This window comes from Durio zibethinus, chromosome 3 (genome assembly GCF_047325235.1).
Source record: "Durio zibethinus cultivar Kanyao isolate XHJ-2024 chromosome 3, ASM4732523v1, whole genome shotgun sequence".
NCBI lineage: Eukaryota > Viridiplantae > Streptophyta > Magnoliopsida > Malvales > Malvaceae > Durio > Durio zibethinus.
Genome location: NC_143164.1, coordinates 10,622,500 through 10,629,562, shown reverse-complemented (window position 1 = coordinate 10,629,562; position 7,063 = coordinate 10,622,500). Strand labels below are relative to the sequence as shown.

General features: G+C 28.5%; 1 pseudogene; it reads left to right on the top strand.

The window, feature by feature from the left end:
- Positions 1–4,625: 4,625 nt before the first annotated feature.
- LOC111300124 (DEAD-box ATP-dependent RNA helicase 16-like) lies at positions 4,626–7,035 on the top strand (annotated as a pseudogene).
- Positions 7,036–7,063: the final 28 nt, after the last annotated feature.

Genomic DNA, 7,063 nt, shown 5'->3' with positions numbered 1-7,063 from the left:
CATAAAAAATATATTAAAAAAAATGTAGTACAAAAGCATAAATATGTCTACATAAATTATAGGCCATAATCAGCAATGACTTAAGCTAAAAATAAGCGTCATAAGAAAATCATTTACTTAAGTCATGTTGCAACCATGTCAAGTCAAGCTAAATAACATTTGTCACACAAGCACAGTTACTTGATAAAAGCAATAGATGAACCAACAATATCTATCATTTAAGAACAAGTAGTTCATCAATTCAAAATCAAAATAAAAAAATTAAGGGATAAAACAATTAAGCACAAGATCTAAAATATTTCACAAAATTAATAAATCAATTTAGCACAAGAGCAAGTATATTTAAGAACATTTTAAAAATCAAGAGATTAAAAAATTTAAGCACTTTCAAATTGTAAGGATTAAGGTCAAGTTTAATTAATGATCATATGAGCACATAACTTGACCAAGATAATAAATAAACTAAGAATCAATGTATATCTTTTAAGCACAAGATGTTCATCAATTCACCGACATCATAAATCAGGAATCAAAACAATTATGTATAACACAATCAAGTTTGAAGAAGTCACAAGATCCAAGTATTATAAATAAATTGAGCAATTTTAAACATCATGGTTATATAGGCATGTTTACCAATCACAAATCAATATGTATAAGAATCACAAAATCATTTCCATCATGCCAAAATCATTCAAGCAAATATATTTATGCAAAATACCATAGGATAAATCATTCAAAGCTTAATATTTCTAAAATTTTTATTTTTGATATTTTGAAGCTCATTTTTGCTTGAAAAAGACCTTAATAAATCTCATAACTAGTCAAGCTTATTTTTAACCATCTTGAACCATTCCAACAAGTTTCAAATGAAAAAAAAAAGTTGTTCAAGTGGTCATTTGGCTTTAGAAACAAAAAAATAAAAAAGTCAATTCTTAAACCCTATATTTCCTTGCAAAAAGGCTATTAAGATGGAAAAATATGTTTAAACTCACATTTAAGCTTTTAAAACCATTTAGAAAAGTTTTATATCACACATTGAAAAAGTTGAAATGGTTTTTATGCCCATAAATGTTCAAAAATAAGATTTGATATTTTAAGCTCTAAAATCCTTCGAAACTTGCATGTAGCACTTATGAAAAATTGAAATCATTGCAAGTTATCTAGTTTTATTTGTTTGACCAAGTTTAAATCATTGAATTCAAGATATTCAAATTCATTTTACAATTAAAAATTTGCTGAAACAAAATTTCATATTTTAAGGCTTGATTCTAGCAAAAATCACTTTCAAAGCAAAACATTAAATTTCAAAATCATTAAGATTTGAGTACTCCCCCTAAGTTTGTGCATAAATATAAAAATAATGCACACAATTAATCACATTAAGCAACAATAACAATTTCATAAAGCATACATGATACCATCAATATCCAACATTCATATAAACAATCATGCATAAGCACAAGTTCTCAAGAATGTCAATTTCACAAATAATATCAAAATATCAAGATCATTTATGCAATCCCAATATGAAGAGTATTCACATGAAATCCCACAAATTCATTAGAGTATACATGAATTCTCTTAAAGATGTATCTCAAGCATATAAGCATTAAACACAATAACAAGCATGAGAAATTATTAAAACTATACATACAAGAGCAAAAATAAAGACACACACAATCAAGCTTATATTTTTCAAAGTAATGTAAATTATAACATATAATCAATTTCAATCAAATTTGCAATATCAACATAGTATATGTGGGCATATGTTTTCTTCAAGACAATATAGAATCAATCAAGATATATTAATAAAGCATATAGCAATTAAGCACTTCAACATTTAAGTAAGAATAAGCAACCAATTTCAAATACTTTTCAAATAAATATTAGGCTTAGAGGTTACTCATTTTTATTGTGTGTCTAGAGTATTTAATCTTCAAAAGCACATTGTAGCTCCTTGCTTTAGTACACCTACAAAAGACATTCTCATTTGATTTTTGGTACCCAAATTGCTTTAGGTCCCTGAGAATTAGTGACTAAGTCATTAGTTCCTTTTGGAACCCATACTTGCTTAATTCTAAATAGAACTTTTCTTTTTATAAGACAAATGTGTGTAGTATGACCATGAAAATGACAAAAATTATAATTAATCATTTTAGTAACGAATGACCTCTTTAAAAGCTTTTGTTTTTCATTCATCAATTCATCAAATTTCTTTTTCAAAATAATATTCTTTTTTTTTTCTAAAAAATCATTTATACTTTAAGAGGTTTCAAAATCTATTTTCAATTTTTTATTTTTTTTCCAAAATATTTTTTGCTTTCATCAAAAAATCATTTTCAACATTCAATTTTGAAATAATTTTCTTATATTTTCTTTTCATTAATTCACATTCAACATATAGCTCATTATAAGCATCTTGTAATTCATCAAAAGCATATGAATTTGAATTAGTAAAATTTAAGGTTACTTCTAGATCTTCAAGAGCTATGAGACATGATGCATTGCAGTTGAATTATTATCTTTCACGTATTTCATCCAACTTCTCGTATATCTTATTTGAGGTTGAACACTTTAATACCATGTTGAAGTTGTGGAGTCAAGAAATCCATAGAGTAAACACTTTGCCTTGGTATTATTTATCACTTACCTCCTATAGTTTGCATCATTTTAAGAAATTCCAAGCCCTTTTTCTATCACATTCCAAGCTTTAAAATCATGGGCCATTATGAATGCCTTCGTCTTTATTCTCTATTTATAAAATTCATATTTATCGAGCATGGGAGCTTTGAGGATTTTCTCACCATATTGGAACCTAAATTGAGCCATAGGATCTTTACTCAATTTAATTAAACCTACAAAAAAGAGACCAAAGCTCTAATACCAATTGTTAGCTTTTTTGGATGAAATGGTGATCCAAGAGAATGGTGAATTGGATTTCTTTAAATTCTTATCAAACAATGATTTCAAGATAATTGAATCAGAAATTAAATTAATAAGCACTTTTGATGAAAATATGATGTAATCAATAACGATTAATGAACCTAGAATCAAATATAAACAACAATAAATGTAAGGAGATAGGGATAGAAAAATCAAACAAAATGATTTATCGAGGTTCTATCCTTTTCACAAGGCACCTATGTCCTTTCTTCTTAGTTGTTCATACCAAGGCTTCAATCCACTAATTGAAGAAAAACTCTTACAAGATAAAAATCTCTCTTGTACTAAATTCTTATATTTTTCTTAAGGCTTAGATAGTCACTTTTATCCTTATAATATCAAGATGATATCACACCTCTTGCTTATAAGATAACCCAAATGATTTTTGTAAACTAAAATACCTTTCAAGGTTGAGTGTTTTCCTAATGAAGTACAAAGAAATTTGATGAATTAACAACACAATATAACTTGGATACAACAAACACAAAAGGTATGGATTTAAACTCTAACAACTCTTGATTATTTGAGAAAATGAAAATATAACTTGTTGGTTCTTGCTCTTTTGATTCATCAATCTTCTTGGTGTATTGGAATGCCTAATATATAGAAAAAATGAAGAGCTAGCCCTTTAGGGATGGTTTAGAGTTGACAATACCCGTTGAAGCTTGATAACTAGCCGTTTGAGTGTTTTTGGGCATAAAAGATCGATACCTTATTGGAGGGGATCGATTAGTTCTTATATTTCACTTTATTTTTTACCATTATAGTTGAGAGGATCGATTGGTTTTGGTAAGAGATTGATCTTGTGCCTTACCTGATTGATCTTTTCTTATAAAAAATTGATCACTTTTGATGTTTTTCAAATTTATTGTGTTTTTGTAAGAAAAATCAATCGATCCATAATAAGAGGAGATTGATTAGGTCAGCTAGGGGATCGATTCTGTAACCCAGGGGATCAATCCAGTCAAGCTACTTAGTTGTATCCTATTTTGCACTCTACTCTTTAATTTGATCATATCTTGAGTTATACAATTCCAAATGAAAAATCATTTAAAGATTTAGAAACTAGACTTAAAGGGCTTTCTATACATATAAAATCCATCACCTATTTCATTGTATACAAATTATAGTGAATTTTCAAAACTACCCTTTGTGCAGTTTTTAGACAGTTACAAAGTGTCTAGTAAAAATTCAAAGTCCTTTATTAGAAAATTTAGATTTAGATTTGTTTAATCCATTAGGAAGTAGACTCAAAGAGCTTTCCGACCATATAAAATTCAAATATTAAAACTTTGTGAATTAATACAAAAAAATAAAACAAGTTCAATGTTGAAAAACTTTTATTTTTGTAAAACAACTTTCTTAAGTTAATCTATTTCTCAAAGCCAATATTATCAAAATTGTATTGAGTCTAAAATGAAAAAAATTCATTTTGAAAACAACAATTGAACTTTCATTTAAACTCAAACAAATAATGTTTAAAAATAGTTTTGATTTAAGAAATAAGAAAACATAAAGAAAGATTTGTTTAAACTTTGAAAATCATATTATTTATTTAGTACTAAAATAATAAAACTTAATAACATGTACTAAATAAATCTTTTTCAAAATCTTGATCAAGCTTATTTAGCATAATGTTTTGTCATTTCAAAATAAGAATCAATTCAAAGCTAACAATGTCTTTTAGGACTTCAGGTGCTACCAACTCTCGTAAAAGTAATTATTGTTAAGAAGGCGCATATCCTAACTTTATAGTGCATTCAGCACACATAAGCACCTATGACATTCAAGCACATAAAGTTAATGGATGTAGCTAACGTCTGATCTGCTAACAATCTCTCCCTAGCAACACCAATGAGACTCGAAGCCATGACCTTGGTTCTGATTCCACTTTTAGGACCTCAGACGCTACCAATTTTCCCAAAAGCAATTGCTATTGGAAAAGCACATACCTGAACCTTATAGTGCATTTAGCATAAACAAGCACCCATGGCATTCAAGCACATTGAGTTGATGGACGTGACTAACCTTAAATCTGCCAACATTATTATTATTATTAATGGTCTGCCACTGTTTTTGGTGCTCTTACAGTTAATCCAAGATTAGGGTTGTTTGGTTATTTCCTAATCTAAGACAAATTATTCTAATAGATTATAGTAAGTTTTTGGAAGGAGTAGTTATATCTATAACATATATAATAGTTATCTCATATAATGCCTTGAAAAGGTAGATAAGCAATGTAAAAAAAAAATTAAAGGATAATTTTGGGGAAGAAAGTTTCTCTAAAAGCTTCTTCTCTTAATTGTTCCCATGCGGCCGAGCTTCAATCTCAATCTTTTGGTGGATTGAGGAGTTGCTTTCAAAAGTTGGGGCCACCCAAGCTATTTGTGTCAAGTGTGTCGAATGAAAGAGGATGGGAGACAATCAATTGCAGTAAAAAAATAGAAAGAGTCATGCCATTCAAAGTGGAATTCTTCTAATATCCATCCCTTGCTCAATTGATTTTGCATTCCCTACTCCTAAAATGCATAGAGACTTGTGAAGGCAAATTTAGGTTGGTCGGTCTGGAAAGTTAGTGATTTTAGAGTGATGATATTGATTTGAACTTTCTTATTTGGTTTTTTTTTCTTGTTTAATAGGCTCTACATTCGTGGAACCATTTTGGGCTATAAAAGGTAACAAATTTTTTTTTTTTTGATTTGTTGAGTTGATAAGAGAGTGTTTGGATTGCTGCTTAAGAATTGATTTTTTGTTTGGTTTAATTTTGTAAAAGGTCAAAGTCAAACCAGTATTCAAGCACATCCCTAATTTAGATCTAAAGAGTGAACACAATTAAAGGAGTAGGATGGTACTATTTTGCTTACTTTCATCAAGAATTCAATGTTGGCCTTTTTTATTATTTGATTACAACTGATGACAGCTAAACAACAAAGAAGGAACAAGATAATAGGAACAAACATTTGGACTTAAAGAAGTTCAAAAAGCATGCTAAGCCAAAACTTGACTTTGAATTTGGTGTTGTGAGGACCATTGACTTTAAAAATGTGTAGACAGTAAACCAATGACTAAAAAAAGACCATTTAATCAATTCTTAGCTAAGCTTAAAAATAGTTGTTTTATGATCAATTGGGATTGTTATTAGGATATGTTTTTATCTTCATGTTTTGTTGGTACTATCATTTATTGGCATTAGGATTCAAGGTGTAGTTTTTCTTTTTCGTATTTTTTTTGGCTTTTTGGAAACTTGATTTTATAGATGTTTTTATTTTATTTTTGGCACATGTTATAAATTTTGATATGCCTTTAAGTGCATTAGGATATGTACATCGTATTGGATGCACTGAAAGAGTATATAATGCTGCACTTTTATCTTTTTTGTGAGTTTTTTCTAGCAAAATGTATATTGCATTGCCTTTTTTGCTATTTTCAATACCTTTTATATTTGGTATGACATTGTATTTTTTAGTGTCATGGCATTCACTTTTGCTTTGATTAGGAAACTTTTATAGTTTTTGTTTATAGGCTAGGTGCTCTAATAATGATGAGGTTGATGTTGAATGACATTTTTTATTGTTGCAAAATACTTTTTTTTTTTCAACTTAAATGGTTTTTGTAGCTCTTACCAATCTAATCCTTCTTTCTTCAACAGGTTTCTTTAGATGAGATAGAAGTTTTTGAAGATGTTAAATCTTTCTTTGGTGATAAAGAGAATGATGAGACAAATATTATTGTGCCATTTTCATTGTTGACCAAGGATGCAATTGAGTCTTTATGATGTAGCGCTGAGGTAATATTATTTTGGTTTATATTGTTGTTAGATGTGTAATTTTAATTATAATTAATGATTAAGGTTAATGGTGATTAAACAGTGAAAATTTTCAGCATTGACATATTTATAGTTTTGTATTTCATTCCTGGTTTTTTCGATAAATTGGGCGGATAGCTTCATTATTGATAAGTTGTTTTAGAATTAAGTACTAAAAAGTAGTCTTATAGGATGTGGCAAGAAGCGTGACAAGAATTGCTATTAGAGAATCAAGAGCTAAGGATTTAAAGAATGAAATTCTCAACTTTGAAAGTGAGTAATTACCAATCATTTCTTTGGAAACATTGA